The following is a 19776-nucleotide window of genomic DNA, read 5'->3' on the forward strand; positions in this document are numbered from 1 at the left end:
TACTGGGACTAGGAATCAAACCTGCAGAAATTCATTGTTCTTTGACCCTTTTTCCCCAAAGTCTTCATTGGTATTCCTACAGAAAATGAGAGTGGGTTTATGGCATGTGGGGATGTTGGAAGCTTTACCCAGCTTTAGGAACACTGAATGACTGTAATACAAATATCACTGTGTGGTTAGGAGGATGACAGAATTTTGCCCAAAGAAAGCATGCTTGCCACATACGTAATGGGGAGATCATGGACTGTAACTTCCACAAAAAAGGCTACAGATATAAACAAAGTGTCCTTTCTTTTTTTATTATTCTATGTATTTTTCATACTAAGTGGTTTGAATTTTCAAGACTCATTTGTTTTGTTATAAATGTATTAAAATATGAAAGCATCAGTAATATGTACATTCAATCTATCCATTACTATATAAAAATAGCATGTGCATGCATTAGCATACTGACAAATAGATACTGTATATTCAAATAATGTCATCCTAAAATTTATTTGAATTGTGCCAAAGCAGTGGCCAAAACTCCAGAGAAGTTTAAGAAGAAGTAGTCTGCTTCCCAAGGAGAACTTGAAATGAGTGACAACATGGGCAGAATCAATCAGACAATGACAGATAATAAGATGCAACATAGATGAATGGAACAGCTTAGCGGAGTCAGTATGTAGTATAGTTTAGTATTTCCTTTATAAGTAATTTTGACATTTCCTTTCTAAGTAATTTTGAAAATTTTCAAGGTGAACTGCAATCATTACCGCTTCTTAATATTTCTACAATGCAAAGACTGGAGATTGCAACAAAATCAGAGAAAAAAATCAGCAGAGGTAAGAGAAGATCAGAATATGCACCCCAGAGTGTAGCAGTGTCTTTGGAAGGTGGTGTCTGTCTTTGCGGCTCATTATGCTATGTAAGGGACCCATGCAAAAATCATTATGTTCAACTCCCAACTCTTCTCAGGCCTATCTGACATTAAACCATCTGACTAAAAGGGTTGTCCAGGTGGTGCTTCAATTCCGGCAGGCTTGATGCCATAACAAGTTCCCTGTTCTAGTGACTGACCAACCTCTCACTGAAGAACCTTTTCCTAACGTCAGATCTGAACTTCCCCTAATACAGCCTTGTTCCAGTTCTTTGTGCCTTATCGCTGATCACTGGATTGAAGAAACCAGCACCTCCCCATCCGCTGCCCACCTTGAGGAAGCTGTAAACAACATGAGGTAGCTCCTCAGTCTCCTCTTCTCCAGGCTTGGTACTCTTCAATGGACCAAGAGGGCTCAGCCACTCCCCATATGGTTTCCCCTCCAGACGTTTCACCATCCTAATGGCCCTCTTCTGGATGCTCCCTAGTACCTTATTTCTCATTAGGGAGCCCAAACCTGCACACAGCATTTGAGGTAAGGCTGTCACAATGCAGAGTAAAGGGGGAAAAATCCCCTCTCTTGCCTGGCTGCTGATGCTGTGCCTGATGAACCCCAGGAGAGGGATAGCCCTCCTGGCTGCCAGGGCACTGCTGACTTCTGTTCACCTTGCCACATATGTATGTATGTATAATATATGCATATATATATATATATGTATGTAGGGAGGTAGGTATAAACAGCATTGCCCCATCCCAGGTGGAGAATTTGCTTTTCTTATGTTTCATATGGCTAGTGATTGCCCAGCTTCCTATTCTTTGTCTGTCCAGATCTCTCCACCCTTGAGAGTCCTCCTAATTTAGTATCATCTACGAATTTATTTAATGTATTTGTTGGTTTTTCATGGCTTGCTTCTTGGTAGCAGGATGGCCAGAGAGGTGGCTTTTGTGAGAAGCTGCTGGAAGCTTCCACCATGTTCGGCAGAGCCAATCCCCGATGGCTCTGAAGATGGGGGTGCCTCCGGCAGAGCCTGGGCCAGTGAGAGATGGTGGTAATGCCTCTGTGATAACAGATTCAAGAGGAAAATCCAACCAAAGGGAGGCACAGGTTTTTTGTTCTAGCCAGAGAAGAGAAGGAGGTGAGAACATGTGAGGGAAACAAAGGAGACACCACGGAGGTCAGTGGAGAAGGAGGGGCAGGAGCTGCTCCAGGCACCGGAGCTGGGATTCCCCTGCAGGCCGTGGTGAGACCGTGGTGAAGCAGCTGTGCCCCTGCAGCCATGGGGATCCACGGGGGATGATGAGATCCACCCGCAGCCCGTGGGAGAGCTGCCCAGGACGGAGTGGGTGGATGCCTGGAGGAGGCTGTGATCCTGTGGGAGACCCGGTGGAGAGAGGGGCCCTGCTTCCAGGCTGGAGCAGCCTGTCCTTGGAGGAGTGCAGCCCGTGGAAGAGTGACCCACATACAGCAGTTTTGGGAGGACTGCGTGCCCGTGGGAGGGGCTCATGTTGCAGCAGCTTTGTGAGGACTGCTGCTCGTGAGAGTGGATCCACGCTGGAGGGGTTTGCGGAGGGATGTCTCCCATGGAAAGGACCACACAGACTCACAGGGGAAGAAAACCTCGGGTGATGAACTGACCAAAACCCCCATGTCCTGTCCTGCGCTGGTGGTGGAGAGGAGGGAGGGGCTGAGAGAGAAAAAGGTCTTTCTAAGGGCTGATTTTATTTCTCAGTATACTCCTCTGACTTTGTCAGTAATAAAGTCACTTTGTATCTCTATAACTCATGCAACCTTCATTGATTTTTTTTCTCTCCTCTGCCCAGCTGTGGCAGGGGAGGGTGAGTGAGCAGCTTTGTGGGTGCCTGGTGTTTGGCCAGTGTCAAATCATGACAGGTATATTCAATTTCTGCATCTGTGTGATTAATAAAAAACATTTTAAACCACTGAACCTAAAACAGAGCCCTGGGGAACCTCAGTGGTGACAGGCTTCTAATTTAATGCAAGCCCATTTGTTGTAATCATTTGAGACCAGCCTGCCAGCCAGCTGTTCATCCATCATGTTATGGACTAGTCTACATGAGTGCTGGACATTTTTTGCAGAAGGATACTATCTGAGACAGTATCAAAAGCCTAGCTGAACTCTAAGAAGCCCACATCTTTTGGGTTTCCTTAGTCAGCAGGCATGTGTTATCTTCTGTGTTTGTGGTGTTAAGTGGGAATTCAATACCATTTCATTCAACTAAGTGGCGTACTTACCATGTGGCAAATAATCTAGAATTGTCACAATGTGACAGTGTCTCTTTGACTCTTCTGTATAATGTATGAAAAATAAGCCTTAGGATCATCTGAAAATGGCACTTTTGTGCTGCTCAGAATGGCAGATTGATAGCCTCTCATGACAGCTTTTATGTGACAGATGTCTGCTTTTTATGACAGCGTTTTAGAGCAACAAGGTGAAATTAGAAAGGTATTGAAGATCAAGGGACAAGAATAGATGAAAATCAAGTTAGAATTGAAGGTGTGTACGTTCACTACAGGTGTCCTGCTGTTTAACATAATTTATTAATCCTACCATAGCAGACTGACTACTTATCCCCAAAAGAAATCTTGGCATAAAATGTGAAGTGAATGAACTCAAAAATTAAATTACAGGTTAGAACAAGTATGAACAGTCTCCATATTTTATTTCTTTTTTCCTTTTATTTTTTGCAAAAAGGACAAAAGAAAACCATATTACACTCCAAATTTTGTGAATCTAGGATAATCTAGCAAGACGCTTGCCTACTGGGACAGACCACTAATGACAGAGCAACACATTAAAATTCCTCTTTAATCTTCTTCAGATTCATTATCATCAGAATCGTTAATACAGCTATGCTCTAGCTAACCTTGTATGCCCAATAGGATGCTAATTAATTTCAGTGAAAATTCTCAGTTAATTAGTATGAAGTGCAATTACATCTGTTATGTCATCTAGGTTTCTGTTCTCCTCAGAAAACATTTAATGCTGATAATTTTCAGTTTTCTCCTTAAATGAATATTATGCAGGTAATTTTTTTAATGGGCTGAAATGCAAATTTTACATTCCCTGAAATTTTATGGATGAAACAGTTTTTTGTTTTTTCCTTAATTCTGAATATATTAGAACTCAGAATATGATACTTGAAGTATCAGTTTAGATGTTATTTGTTTTGTAATATGGGGGGCTAAATTATTCCTATTTTCCTTTTTTTTTTTCTTATAGAAAATTTTTCTCTCTTGACTGTATCATTCAATCCAGAGATGTGGCTGCATCTACAGATTGGAATGAAAATGGTGAGTGAAGACATCTGCATCCTGATATCCAGTTTCTGATTTGCTTTAAAGCTTTGTATCAGGTCCATCTACACATCTACTTTTTAGTTTTCTTGTAGAAATATCAGCTGATTCTGCTTTTGTGCACAGCACATTGGAGCACTCATATCCACTGGGAACTTTAAAAGAAAAATATAGGACTAATACTCAGATTAAACTGAAGCCAGAGTGACTGTTAGCATGATATGATTTATGAATGATATCCAAAATGTTTGAATTTAGTATCATCATTCTGCAGGACTGTGAACATCTTGTGGGAAGCACTGGAACTGAGGATAGACTGAGCGACTGGCTTCTGTGGTCAACTCTGACAGCTGTGGCAGAGAGTGACTAGTAGAAATTTTTCTTTTAATGCTAATCATATAATTTTATTAAAATATCACTGTTTATTCTGTCTTTTAGAAGAGAACACCTTCCTGTTGTGTCAAGAGAAACAGGAACGTGATATGGCAGCCAGATTACTGATGAAATGTGCAGTTTGAGGCATAGCAGCTGAAGCCAGCTGTATTTAGTTGAGATGTTTCAAGGCTGACTTTTTAAAATTAGTTTTGTTTTGATTGTTTTTTTTAATTTGAATGTTAAAATTGGGGGTGTGCGAGGTTTTTTTTGTTGTTGTTGTTTTGTTTGGTTTTGTTTGTTTTTTGGTGGGTTTTTTTGGGTTGTTTTTTTTGGTTATAATTTTCATAACATTTCTACATGGGTGGAACTTGGGAAGAAGGTCAGATGAGGGAGACTATGTGCCTCATATTGTTTTTCAACAAATGTACAGGCTAGAGAACAGGAGGTAGTCTCACACCTAGTAGGGGTATCTGAAATGGAGCTAATTTCAGGGGGTTTGTTTTAGCTTCTCTAACAAACAACTAAATTTGCTCTGTGATACTTACTGGATTAAAATTAAAACTTTAAGTAGACGAAAAAGGAAGTTTAGCTACAATTGATGCCATGGCAAGAAACACTGAGAAATTTCTGCCTCAATTTTACCAAATATCGTCTGTAATAGCTTCTGTCGTACCTCATATTCCCTGGATTGTCAGTCTGTTCTTGTCATGGCACTTAGCATCCTGTGCAAGTTACACAGTACCAGGAGCAATTTTGAGAGAGAGACTGCACTCTGAGAGTGGAAGAAATAGCTGTCATGATCATGGTCAGGTACAGCATCTAAGGACTAAAGGATATCCTGTCCTCTAATGCCACCAATTCTGAGCTTAACCATCAATTTTGATTCAGTGACAAATTATTTCACTTAAAAGATGATGCACACATCCAAAGAAAATGTGTGAAATGCCACTCAAAGCTATCTGCAGACTGTGGCGTGTAGCAAGTCTTACTGTTAGACTCCCAAAGGTCTTAAATAGAAAAAACACTTGGTTGCAACTGCAGCAACATGGCTGTTCCCCCCTCCTTGTATGTCCAGTGGTGAAGCTCCACCAGAAAAAGGTATAAGACATTCTAATGCAGAATCAGTCATTTACAATAACAGCTGGTAACTCTGCTCAGAGGAAATAAAAATAGACTAGAAAGGGAATTTCCCAAGAGCAGTGCCAAAGTTTTTATTAACATTGGGACAGCTGTTACAGTGGGTAATTTAAAGACAAATGCTAATTTCATCCAAATCCCACTTTCAAACCCTTTCTTGTTGCTTGTTCAGGTAATATCAGGATATGGCATTGCCATGAAGATTTCCTCTCTTCTTCAATATTACTAGGAATTAAATTGCTTCTATAAGCATGTGCCACATGCTGCTCATCTACATGGCATTGCAAGCTTATTTAATAAACAAATCCAGTGCCTAAAATCTTGAAAACAGAAGTGAAAAATCAATTTTAGAACATCTATTTTTAAAAGATTTATATGTATGATTGTAAATAATTCCGTATTCCTGGAAGATGAATCATCTCTAGATGATTAAATATTTGAGCCTAGGGCTTTGATATTCATAACTTTGATATTCATTACTAAAAAAATACATATTGCTTTTGGATTTGAAATGCTTTTTAAACTCTGCAGATAACTTGCAATTTCTTTCATCACTCCGGATGTCCAGAGCTACCGAGACAACCCTTAGGGAGCTCGGAAGTCCTGGAATGTTGCCAAAAGTGTCTGGTGGCTTGACTTTGACTCTTCTAAGGAAGTGTCACCTGTGTATGAGGAGATGAGAGGTTTTCAAGTTTGAATGGTGAAGGGATGATATTCACTGGGTGAAACATAGATTTAAATGCACTGTACAGGAGGGTTTTGAGTGTTGTACAGGGGGGTTTGGAATCCTGTACATGGGGGTCAGGAGTCCCAAGATGGAGGGATTTGGGCGTGCCCTGTCCTTCTTCTTTCTTCTCCTTGGCATCCATGTTCAGGATGATGTTGGCATGTGTGGATTGGTTCATGGTGAAGGTGCACTTGCCAACAAGGGTGAAAAGTATTGGAAACAGAAGGTAAATATATTGTACACAGTTTTCACTGTAAAAGACACAACTGCCCCGTGGGCAGGAGAGAGTGCCCTTGGCTGCCTTGCTGATCAGACCTCAGCTGGGCAGACAGAAAAACTTTGTAGATAAGAAATAATAAACACAACTGAAGACTGAAAACTCAGGAGTCCAAACTCATTCTTCAAAGCGCGGCCTGCCCAGAACCACCTTTTCCCCTTGTCGGGGCAGAAACAAGTAACAGCGGACCCTGACAAGGTTTATTTATGTTGCTTAGTCTTCTTTCCTCTTTTTGAAACTGAAATAGAAAGCTTTTCTAAGGTCAAACTGTGTTGCCAATTATCACAAAATGAGAAGCACTCAGCTCTTGTTTAGGCACAAGGCAGGAACACATAACACCTTTTGTGGAATATAACACCTTTTGTGTTTACATAACACCTTTTGTGTTCCAGTGGCACTGTCAGGATAGTGGTTATGTACCTGTGGGGTCAGGCATAGCCCTCTTAGAGGTCACAGAAAGCAAAGAGCATGTTTGCACAAATTCTTTTCCCTCTGCTTTCCTTATTACATAAAGCCTGAAAGTCAGGACTGAGTGTGTTGTGGCAAAGGGAAACAGAGGTGATAAGAAACTGGGGAAAGTCAAGAGAAACTACCCTCTGTAAAGCACGGACTCAGCATCCTTGCCCACTTTGCTGTATGTTTTTATGCAATGGGAAAGCTTCCAAGCAAAAATGTTTGAAAGTTTTTTGCTAACAGATTTTGCCCATCAGATTTTTTCCCTGTTTGGATCCATTCCTCATGCTCCCCAGCAGAGAGGAAAGTTTCAGACCATCACAGACTGTATTTTTGTTATTTTTCACATGCAGTGTTGATTGAGCCCACAGCATTTGGCAAGTGTGAAAGCTGTAAGGAAAAAAGGCAGTGCTACATTTGAGCTTTTTTTTCCCTTCTTTTTTTCTTCTTTTTTCTTCCATAAAAACAATTCTAGCATTTCAAAGAGACAGTCCTTAGAGCAAATATTTTGCCTAATGGTACTAAGTGGTGTTGAGAGGACATTTTCAACTGCAATATTTACAAAGCTCTTATTGTGTACCTTTAATTACAGGTTAAGTGCATATTTAGTTCCTAAGATGGGTAATAAATATAATGCAATCAAAGTGCTCTTTGCAGTGGTTCTTTTCCATTAGCAAAAAATTGCTACATTTCCATTAATTATGAATAGAAATAATAATACACAGGCCAAATAATACATGTAATTTAGAAAGTGCTTTAAGGTAAATGTAAGGCCTTTTTTCTGTTGTTGCTTTCATGTAAAGTGCCTCTGGCACATATTAAATAATGCAGTTTTCTGTAAACCTGAAGATTGTACTTTTGACTGTTTTATTTCTTGGTGAAAGCAGAGAGTAATGACCCTTGTACTCATTAACATACATTTAGGCCTCTGGATGTGTGAGGCTGAATGTGCTAGAGCAGCTAAATGTACTATGAATATTGCTCTCTTAGGTTCTTAAGGTATGTCAGGTATGTTAGGTATGTTAGGCCTTAAGTGAGTTACTGTTGGGCTAATAGTAAATTTGATAGAATATGTTTTAAAATTATTTAAATCAGAATATCAATTTAGTGCTGCTAGATTGAAGTCTAGTTAAAACCTTTAGGCTTAAACCCTTGGTTAAGTCTGAGGCTATGTTTGGCAAGGCATGCCAAACTCTGAAACTTGTGATTCACTTGAAAGGTCTTCCTCATGCCTTTTTATCTTTACCCTTTCCCACTTTATCCTTTTTCCATCCCCAGCCTTTGCATAGATCATTTGAAATTGATTTTGGGTTTGTATTGATTGATTTTAGATTTTTCTCTGCACACTTTAACTGTATAGTTAGCAGTAGAATGGACCTTGGCAATGAACTCTGTCATGCTGTCACTACTATATTAAAACTGCTTTTTCCCAACACGTTTGCTGATGATTCTTTGAGTGACATAAAACACTCATTCACAGCATTGCTACTCCAGTACTGACATATTTCCCTCGTCTAAGGATGAACTTGTCATTGGTGGCTTCCAGCCTGGCAGATTTTTTCTGCCAGCTTTTTGTTTTCTCTGTAGTCATAAGCTCTTTTCTTTCTATAGCCACATACTTTCTCCCTGGAAGAAAGAGGACCAATATACTTTGGTTTGCAATAGTCATCTATGGCTATATACAGACTTCACTTTTTATAGGTTTTATCAGTTTTTTCATTAACTAATACACTGTTCCAGAAGTGGTCTTGCAGCAGAAAACACCTGAAATAAAAGTGCCGCCAAACAATAACCTTCATTAAAAAGCTTCTTAACAAGGAAAAGGGATTGATGAATTGCTGAAAATTGGATGTGACAAACAAGCAAAGGAAAGTGCTTGGTGAGGAAGAGCTGCAGACCACTTTGTACTACAAAGGCTCTGTTTTACAGAAACCACTCAGGAGATATTCTGGCAGCAGTAAGTTGTGGGAAGGGACTAGGTAGGGTGAACAGTCTCTTATGGGAGTTTCCAGAAACAGGTTTTCCTTACGTCATTCTTGTTATTTGTAGTAGATTTTCCCATCAGCAAATAATGATTCAAGAGGTCTAGGTTAAGCTGCAAGCAAATTACAAGAGAGGATCCAAAAAAGGAAAGGGAACCTTGATGGGCACTATAGAGCACCACAGTCAGCCTTGCCAATGTAGTTGCTCCTTTCTAATTCTCCAGTGTTTGGAATTAGGTAAGAAAAAATTGGGTACACTGTAGGGTGACAGCTGATATTTAATTTCCACTTTTCTTTTACACAGTGTGAATATCTAGAGGGGAAATGGGGGTCTCTAAATGAAGGCTGTGGCATGGTTAGTACCAGTTCCAAAAGGACTTCTCAACCTAAACATAATACCTTGAAATTAAGCAGTGTCCTTGACTCTTTCTTTTCAGTCAAAAGAAAGCCACTGTAATTATAGAATAAATTAATTGAAAACTGCTTACTCTGTCCTCTACTTTCATCATGTTTGCCCTAATGATTCTTACTTCTGCTTGGTTAGGAATCTTTGTCCAGGGGAAAAATAGCAAGGAAATTGCAGGTCATGAGTTACCTAGAAAACGGCAGACAGGTATGGAAAATATCCATAGCCTCTTTTAAAGCAGCTGTGAATGCATTGGGTGTATTCATGCTCATATGTTATCGGGTCTCTCCCATATCACTTCTGAAAAAATTTCAAAATATGTGTCTGGCCCTTGAAGAGACCCCATTAAAAAATTCTACTTTAAACAAAAGCATGTGTTTGGAATTTTCATTGTCTTAGGAAAACCTTAATCTGTTCCATGAATATCACTTATCAGAAGAATTTTGGCTTTTATAGAATTTTGTTTTTTATAGAATTTCAAACAGATTATGAAGAAATAAGAAGGAAGCCTGTTGTAAACAAAATATAATGGTAGATGTGTAAAAAGACTATTTTGTAACACATCTCTGAAAGCTACATCTTTGTAAAAGGCTTATCTTTCATTTCTCTTTCTTCTATGAAATATTAGTAATTTACCAAGTACTTTTAATTTTTTTCCTCTTTGAATGTTTTCACTAAAACATTCAAAGGGCAGAAGGCACTAAAAATTTTTTTTCTGAAATTTATCACTTGCGTTCATGCTGGAATCTGAGGATGTAAATAAAATAAAGTAATATTTTTGCACCCTCCCATTTTTTAGAAATTAAGTTGATATTGTAGTCCACAGAAGTTACTGCTGGTATAAATAACTAATAGGCTAAAAAAGGCTTCTGTCTAATAAAATAGAGAGAGGTGTTGCCTTTTCTTTTTTTTGTAGATACCAGGGTGTGGTTTAGGGTGGGTGGATGCTGTTGCCTCCCTGTCTTGTCTGCCTTCTTCCTTTCTGACTTTGGCAGGTCATTTAGTTTCTTTTACTTTTCTAGAGGAAGATTGTACTAGTTAAGGTCTCTGCTGTTTGTAGAGGATACATTCTTAAGCTCTGCCAGGAGAGGTTTAAGTTGAATATCAGGAAGAATTTATTCACAGAAAGGGTGATTGGGCATTGGAAAGGGCTACCTGGGGAGGTGGTGGAGTCACTGTCCCTGGAGGTGTTTAAGGAAAGACTGGAGGTGGCACTGGGTGCTGTAGTTGATAAGGTAGTGTTGGGTCATAAGTTGGACTTGAGCACCTCAAAGGTCTTTTCTGGCCTAGATGATTCTGTTGTTGTGTAATGTACTGTCATGTTTTATATTGAAATCTAATTCAAAGTTGTTGATTCTGAAGGTCTGCAAACAATCTCAGAGATAGCATTCCCTTTACCCCTGTGGCAAATAGAGGCTTTGCCTGTTTGCCTCTTACACCTGTTAGGGTTGATAGAATGGATCATTTGAACACTTATATCAGATGTTACCACACATTTAAAAATGAAATTTCATTATTTTGGTACTCATTTATCCTGTGAGAAAATTTGATATTTCTGTTACCAACACAAACTTTAGCTTTGTCATGTCAGTAATTTCTAATTTTAAAACACTGAACAATCACAAGCAAGTATGTTATTATTCAGGATGATAACTTTAGATGACTCAAATAATGATCAAATTAGTTAATTTTTAACTCTGGAATAACACTGAACTGTCTGTTGTAATAAGTTGCAACATATTTTGCCATCTATAGCTAAATGGAAAAAAAATCCCCACATTATTTGAAAAAGGGAAAATGAATACTTTCTTTTTAGTTGTTTCAAATAAGAAACTTTTGAGGTGACATTTTACATGCTTCACAGATAGCTATTGGGACCAAAACCCTTCTATTTTCTCAGATGCTTTCAATTTACATAATTATTATTTCTTTCAGTTTGATTATAGGTCTCTCTGTCAGCCTGCAAGTCATCAGTTACTTCAGTAAAAACGTTTGATCTCACAAGCCCATGAACATTAGAACAGCTGCCACAGAACATGCCACCCTTGAGGATAGATTTTATATATCTTGTCTTGCTGAGTTGCAAGGGAAGCAGAACACTTCCTCAGCATTTGTTCACAGTGCTGCCTTGATACAGACAGCACAGATCAAACAGAAAACATCTTCCCTTCCCCCAACATCACGAGATACTAAAGGTTTTGCTGAAGATTATTTTTGTATGCATATAGAGTGACAGTTTTTTACAATGAATCTTGATTTTCATCAGTTAAAATGTGCACAACATTTTTCTGTAAGGAATTGTCATATTAGAGAGGTAAGCTGTGGAAATAGAGAAAACCTGTTAATGTTCTGTGAGATTCTATGTGCTGACACTATCTCATACAAATAGCTATCTGGCCTCTGTGTCTTAAGTCTTTCAGATAGTGGAATGTTCCAGGATGAGCATCTTTACTTATTTTCCTTTCATCCTCATTCTGTATTAATCTACATTTAGTATTTTTCTTCTTTCACAATTTTCTCTGTGAAGTTCAATTCAGCTTTTGGCTATATATAAAAGTGCTATTTAACACAAGAGACTACTTTCTGAATTCCCAGGTAAGACTGTTGTGAAGACATACCTTTTTCTGAGGTGGATGAATCTAGTTTCATCTTTGGATATATTCCACTTGGATTTTCTGATTCTAAAGATAGTGGAAAAAATAGTGACAGAAGCGTGTAGATGACTGATTGTTTGGCTCTTGTGCAAAATGCTCACTAAATACTGGTAACTGCTTTGTTTTCTGTGTTCTGCAACAGAATAGCTACAATAATAGAGTAAAAATATCTCCAGCTTATCTAAATATTCACTGTACTGTTTATTGTTTTCCTGATTATAAAGTAGAAACGGAAGAAGTCCTATTGGGACTTATACTTTTAGGGATTATAAATAATCCTGAAAATTATTTGAAATGTAGTTTCTAGTGCCTTGTGGCAAAATTTAAATAAACCTAACATCCATGCAGGGCTGCATGATTCTTCTCAGGACATATATAAGCAAGGTTTGAAACTGTTGACACTGAGCCTATTTTGTTGCTGTCTGTGGGATGATAGTAAGCAATTAGATTCTCAAGTAATTGCAATCTTCAACATTTTTTTTTTCAAAAAAATGGAAAGCACAACAGAGCTTTTTGCATTTTAATTCTGGCAACTTCAGTGCTTTTTTTTCAATCCCTGTGTCTTGTACAAAATAGGCAGATGGATATCGGTAGATGAGTCTTTCTTTCTTGGTTTTAGTTCTTTAACTTCACTGAACCTAATTTAAGTCCTCAATTGTAATTTGTAGTTGTCCACCACTCTCCTTTTTATCTCATGACCAACTTAAATTTTGACCCTTCTGAGAAAAAATTCTCGGACTGCTGCCCTTCTCAGTTTATTTACCATGTGTATCCAGGTATTTCAGGTAGTCGTGAAAGTATTTGAAGTTATTTCATGGAGTCAGTGATATTATGCTGTTTATAGGATAGAGGGACATCGTTTTCAATCACCCCTTTGCAAAATTTAAACCTTCAGTTGGAGGAAGAATTTGCTCAGAATAAAAACATAAATAATTTATTTATTTTCTACGTCCAGATCAAAGTCTAGACTGTGATTTTCATTGGTTGTGGAATCATTACTGTTAAACTAAACCTAAAAAACTGTTCATTTGTATCATAGCCATCTTTTATAATGTGCTACCATTAGCAGCACTTCCACATGGGTTCCCTATCTCTTGCTGAAGCTCTAATCTGGTACCTTAAAGTACAAAGACAATCTTCTCCTTCTCCTTCTCCTTCTCCTTCTCCTTCTCCTTCTCCTTCTCCTTCTCCTTCTCCTTCTCCTTCTCCTTCTCCTTCTCCTTCTCCTTCTCCTTCTCCTTCTCCTTCTTCTCCTTCTTCTCCTTCTTCTCCTCCTCTCACTCCTCCTCCTCCTCCTCCTCCTCCTCCTCCTCCTCCTCCTCCAAAGTTCATCTTGAGTCCAACTTTTTCTTAAAACAATCGCCAGGGAGGAAAGGCCTTTGAATATTTTCTAAAAATACTTAATTCTGAACACAAAAGGCTCAAGTGTTTGCAAGCACTTGGTTCTTGTCCGTAATGCATAAATAGCTCAAAAACATACACATTTTAAATTAATTGTAAAAAGGTGCTAAAATCAGTGTTTAATGTCTGTTTGGGTTTTGTCTTCAAGGGTTAGTATGTCCAAATGATTTGTCTGGAAAATGCATCTTCTCTATTCAGCTCCACATCAATAATTTCAACAGTAGCAGCCTGTTATGTTGTTAGATTTTAGCTTTCAAAATCAAGGCAATTGTCTAGGTCTATGAATAATCACTAGGGTATTCATGGATGTCTGTCTGGCTGCTATAGTTTTGAATGCATGCTAGGAAACAAGCTTTGAGAACATGTTCTGTGCAGCAGCATCTTGCTTGCTTTGCACGTAGGCATGTAGAAGTTAAGATTGGTAAAATACACACAACCTTGTTAAAGCGTCTATAATGGCACAGTCCTACTGTACATTTGTAGCCGGTTTCTCACATTTAGATAACAGCTGTAAAACTCATTTAATTTTTCACTAAAAAAACCCTAAAGAAAACCAATATCTTTTCTTTTCTTTTCTTTTCTTTTCTTTTCTTTTCTTTTCTTTTCTTTTCTTTTCTTTTCTTTTCTTTTCTTTTCTTTTCTTTTCTTTTCTTTTCTTTTCTTTTCTTTTCTTTTCTTTTCTTTTCTTTTCTTTTCTTTTCTTTTCTTTTCTTTTCTTTTCTTTTCTTTTCTTTTCTTTTCTTTTCTTAGCTAATAAAACCAGAGCATTACCTGAGTTGGAAAAGAAAATAATATTTACTCTGATTTTCTAAAAATTACATCATCTGCCTATTTCTAGAAACAAATTTAGTCTAGATCCACTGCCACAACCTTTAACCATGTTGGTGTAAGGATGAAGATCATCTAAAAATATGCTCCTGAAGTCAATACTACCTTGCTGTAAGGAATTCATAGTGGATGAATCCTGCTAACTCAGCTTCCCAGCTAACCTCCTGCTTTTCTGGTAGCAATGTAATTAATACATGCAATTCACAGAGTCCTGAGCCTGCAGCACAGTGTAAAGAGACTCCTACAGAGCCAGCAAATTATGAGCAGCCTTTATATGAGTGCAAAGTACCTACTGGGTTTTTGTTTCAATAAATGCAACCCCTATAGTAGTCTGGAAGAGACATAATGCAGCAATTTTGATGCACCATGAGTACTTGGTGTTTTGTGCACCATTACAGTTTTCTTAGTTAGCATTTTTGGTATAATATGCAGCATTTTTAGCCACGTACTGTTCTGTAGTGTGGTCTTAGAAACCAGAGCAAACAGTCCTATTTGTTTTCAAGGGAAAGTATACTTGCCTGAGTACTGTCTTATAGTGCTGGAAGTAATTTTTGTACAAGCAAACAGAAAAATTGAATTAATTTGTTCATAGATGCTGTACTTCTGCAGTATGAGGTATTGTTGGGAAGCAGAAACAGTTCAGGTACAGGGGAGATCTAGATCCATGCTGGAATAAGAAATAGGCCACCATAAGAAACGGTCCTCAGATCATGGGCAGCCACACAGAGAACAACCAGCACTATCCAGCCACACTAGTGATTTACCTATGTGCATATGCATTGTCATCTGGTGCTATGAAATTAGATCACTAACCTTTTTGTCTTAGAAATTGCTGCATCCTAAACAGAAGTTCACTGGTTCCCTCAAGTACTAACATGCAAAATATAATCGGGACAGGATTTTGTAGCAGCTGTTTCACTTTAAAGCACATTCAAAATCAACAGCCATTTCACAGCATTTCATTACAAAATTACAGGATATTATAGTATTTACTAGCAGCTTGGTAGAAGAAGCCCCTAGTAAACAACTCCAAATCTTCACCAAGGCCAAGGTATGATGGAGAATCCCTATCCCCTTTTCCTTTTTTCTATCATTTGCTTTTATTAGAGCTGGTTACTATTCCCTGTATCCTTTTCTTGAAATGGAGCCTCGCAATCCTCGCTGTAGACTCTGTAATGCAATCTGTGCTTTCTGATATAATGAATAGTCCCCTAAGGCTGTCACCAACCTTTTTTATTGTGTACTAACACAGTATCAGCAAAAATTAATGAGCAATCCTTGATGTTTTGGCATTGTAAGTTACATAACATAACGAAAATGTAAGGAACTCATGGTGGGAAAGAAACACCCAAACACCTGTATAATTTTTGGTTAGTATCTCACAAAGACTTAAGGGGTCAAGACCAGGATTTCATTTTCATTTCTTGTTGTCTAAAGTAGTCACATACAGCTGAGAGAAGGTACTAAGTAAGAATTCAACAACGCACTTACAGGAGTAAATAGAGGAAAAAAGCAAATATGAAGGAGAAGAAGATGTAAGGAACAAAGAACAGATGTTTGATATTTAGTTGCTAGGTATAATACCAATGGAATGTATCTAATATTGGTATATCTACTTTTGGCAAGTAATGGGTGCCTATCTTGGAGTTGTTTTATTAATAACTCTATGAAATAGTTTCTATTCTCTGAAATACTGTATTGTATACTCTGCTCTGAGTAGCATGAAATAATCTAAGGATATTTTGTGTGATATCTGACGTAGAAGTACTTAGCAAAGGGAAGTTACCTTGCTGAAATAATCCAGAGCAGTCATATTATCCCAGAGTGCTGTGATATTTCTACCACCCACTTACTCCTACGAGTTTAGTATGGAGAGGAGGAGGAGGTACAATATCAAAATATAATGATTATTTAAGTTTCTTACCATTGCTTTCACTGTCCAAATTGAGAAATGTAATTAGTTACTCTCACAGTGAGTCTTGACAAGAATTTTACTATACATCATTCATGTTATTTGGGTCCTTTTCACACAATTCCTTTTTGCATATATAGAAAAAGTTTCACAAAAACAGAGGAAACACTGTTGGCTTTAACAGCTGCTTAGGCTGTTGTTCTTTCTGTAAGAAACAAGTCTAAATGTACTCAACAACTGCCACAAAACAATGGTCCCAGTTTTCATTGTTAGCATCAGTCTATTTGTGTTTTCTTCAGAGATCTATGTACATTTTCTCTAACCTTTGTTAGATATAATAATGATCTAATAATGTCCAGAAGTTATGTTCTCAGCTAGAGTTACACCTGTAATGAAAGCTGTTATCTTTTCTTTCTTTTGGCTAGCTGAGTACTAACTTTCTCTACCCCATTTTTCCTCATCCCCCAATTTTCATCTACGTTTATAATTTTATAACAATCTTGTCTTGATATTTTGCACATATCTCATGTGTCTTACTTGCATCTACTCTATTTCCTTTTTACATTCCTCACCAGAAGTGAGCATGCCTCTGCGAGAGCAGAAGTCCACTGCCTGCAAATCAATCTCCACAGATTATGTCTTCAACAACACTTCATTGAAATTTGTTTTCCTATTTTCTAAAATACTAATCATGTCTAAATACACAGTGCAGAAATGATAACAACATCAACATTAACCAGTGAGGAAAGTTTCTAGTATCCAAAGACTTAGTAGGTGATATAGAAATATATCTAACAACTACAGACAGAACTTCAACACACCTAAACTTCTAAATTATATCACAACTATCAAGTTGACCAGTTCTAAGCATATTTCTGGACTCTCAGCTTGAGCAGTGATCTTGCTTATGGTGGTAAATTTTTGAAGTGGCACCTGTGCTTTTGGGTTATGCCCTCTGAAATTCTCAAAAACTGCCAGGAGTGGTTCAAGAATCAGCAGTGGGAAAAGGCCATGCAATTTGCATGCTGGTATAAACTAGGAGCAAAATCAGTCTTTGAGAACAGAGCCAAAGTAGAATGTAAACAGAAGACAATGCACTTCCAGATTTAGATATAGAATAGGCTGTAGTGGGAGATAACAAGTGAGCAAAGCTGTAGACTCATAATCATGTGAAAGAAGCTGCACTAATAAGTAAACCAAGAATCTTAATTCTGTTGTCCACATATTTCTAACGTTGCATATCCATCTACGGTACCTCATTATTTTTTTAATGAAACAACTAATTATTTTCTAGGAAATACATACATATTTAAAACCCACTGTGATTTAGCTAATTAGTCCCTCAACATATCCCAGGGAGCAAACAAATTAACCAGCAGCTTCCTCAGTTGAAACCTACAATTTTTCTCTGTTTCTTTGATCACTATAATTACCACAGGGATTAATGCTATTGGTGCTGTTATTTGACTGCCTTAAAACACCCACATGTGGGGTACAAGGCTGTTATAGTTATATACTAGATGTGTAATTAATGAACTTATTGGTCTAGCTCAGAAAACACTTTCTTTTTTTCATGGATCCAGGGAGGGGGAAGTGGTGAGCAGTCACAGAGGTGAGAATTTTCTTTCCACAAATTGGTTTTGTGTTCTTGCAGATGAGACCTTGTTCCCATTTGTTTGTGTGTATATTTCTGGAACATTTGTATGGACAGGTTTCCTATCCTAAGACCAGTATAACTGGCTGTACACTGTTATAGTAAACAATGCCCAAAAGTGCCAATTTTGTCCCATGAGCTTCTAACTAGCGGCTGCAAAGCAACAGTACTTGAGTAGATGTAGGGATAAGAAATAATTTTAAAGTATTTTTTATGAAGCATTCTCTTGCACAGGCTGAACGCAGCAGAAATGTGCTTTTTCTGTAAATGCCAACTAACTGGGATTCCTTTTTCTCTTCTCTTCCTTTTATGTTCCTGGGTGGAATTTGTGTGATTGCACTTTCTATCACATTATCTGTGACACTTCACTCTTTTCCTTCAATTTTCCTGAACGTATTACTTCAGCTATTACCATCACATCACAGTCTAATCATCCTCCTAGAAACACTGAAAAATAGCAACACAGTGTTGAAATTAGGAATGGCCAGGGCCCTGATTCCACTCAGATTAGACCTAAGAGAGCCTTTTAATCAAGATTTCATTGACCGTAATAGACAATCTGGGAAACTGGTAGCCACAGAAGAGCAACATGTTTTAGCTGCCCATACGACCCTCACTGTGCTGGCCCTACCACACCATGCTGAGGTCATATGGGCAGGTCATTGCGTATGCCATGTGATGGATTTTACATCTCTCCAAATACTGCTCATATAATTCGGAATATTTGTAGAAAACTTTAAATAAGTTCTTGGTAGCCAGTAGAAGTCTTTTTTTGTTTTTTTTTTTTTAAAGGTATCTTTCTACAGTTTTTTCAGGCTAGAACAAGCCTGGATGATGCATGATGGATCAGAAAGGACGCAAGGGGACAGCTGGATTTCAATCTTTCATGCAACTGTTGACAACAGAGAAGACCTAGACACCACTTTTTCTTCTTATTGGCTCAAGTTTTCTCCCTGTGTTCTCCAGTGCCACATTCCAGAGCTGCTCGTTTTCCTGAAACTGATTTTTTTTTAGGCCATGATACTTTTATGTGTTCCGAACCTATTTCATAAAGAATTTGTGCATGCTTAATGATAATAAAAAATTTTTACAGAAGGCTTGTTTATAAAAACATTAACCTTTATGGATATTGCATGCACGCAGCTCATTTAAAAATTAGGTCAGCTATTTAAATGTCAAACTGCATCCTTGTTGACTGAGTCTTAGATTTTGTCTTAAACTACTACATCCACTCTAGCTTTCTAATTGTTCTGAACATGTGCATGAACTTTACCAGAAGATGACTATTATAGTTCATATAGAAATAGTCAATTTGCCTTTTTCTACCAGATATAAGCAAAAGTTCTAATGAGATAAATACAGCATGATTTGAATACATTTATCTTTGTGTACTAACAGCTGTTCTGCATCATTCATAAATAAAAATTGTATTCTTGTTGTTGGGTTCTGGTTTTTCATTTTTTTCCCTAACAGCCTAAAAAAACCCCAAAACTACTTTAGGAAAGATGAAAAGATGATAAATATTATGCAATACACTATTCCATTATATGTGGAGTGCTTTCTGAAAAAATGATAGTAGCTCACAATGATGTAAAAATCTCTGGTATTTATAGATAATTTTCCCTTGACATTTGAAGGACCCCCAGTACATTGTTCATGAAGTAAATTCTTCAGTTATGTTTTGGAGTTCAAACCACTTCAACTTTTCTTCAAGTACCATGAAAGTAGTCTTGCAATTTTCTACAGAAATCTCTTCTGCAATTCATCCAAGAAGTATCCTAGGAGAGGCTGACTG

General features: G+C 37.8%; 2 long non-coding RNA genes across 3 annotated transcripts in view; both read left to right on the forward strand.

Annotated features, from left to right (window-relative positions):
- Positions 1–1395, forward strand: part of LOC135290633 (uncharacterized) — a 137853-nt gene extending 136458 nt beyond the window's left edge. The window contains exons 5-6 of the long non-coding RNA XR_010353396.1: positions 1117–1217; positions 1306–1395. This is a non-coding gene — a long non-coding RNA (uncharacterized LOC135290633). The remainder of the gene's footprint in view (positions 1–1116; positions 1218–1305) is intronic.
- A 126-nt stretch (positions 1396–1521) lies between these two features.
- Positions 1522–19383, forward strand: LOC135290634 (uncharacterized). 2 transcript variants are annotated; one of them, XR_010353400.1, is made up of 4 exons: positions 1522–1995; positions 3294–3375; positions 4102–4172; positions 18774–19383. It is a non-coding gene; the product is annotated as an uncharacterized LOC135290634 (long non-coding RNA). The 2 variants fall into 2 exon arrangements; XR_010353399.1 differs by having other exon boundaries at positions 18788–19383.
- Positions 19384–19776: the final 393 nt, after the last annotated feature.

Source organism: Passer domesticus, chromosome Z (genome assembly GCF_036417665.1).
Source record: "Passer domesticus isolate bPasDom1 chromosome Z, bPasDom1.hap1, whole genome shotgun sequence".
Taxonomy (NCBI): Eukaryota; Metazoa; Chordata; class Aves; order Passeriformes; family Passeridae; genus Passer; species Passer domesticus.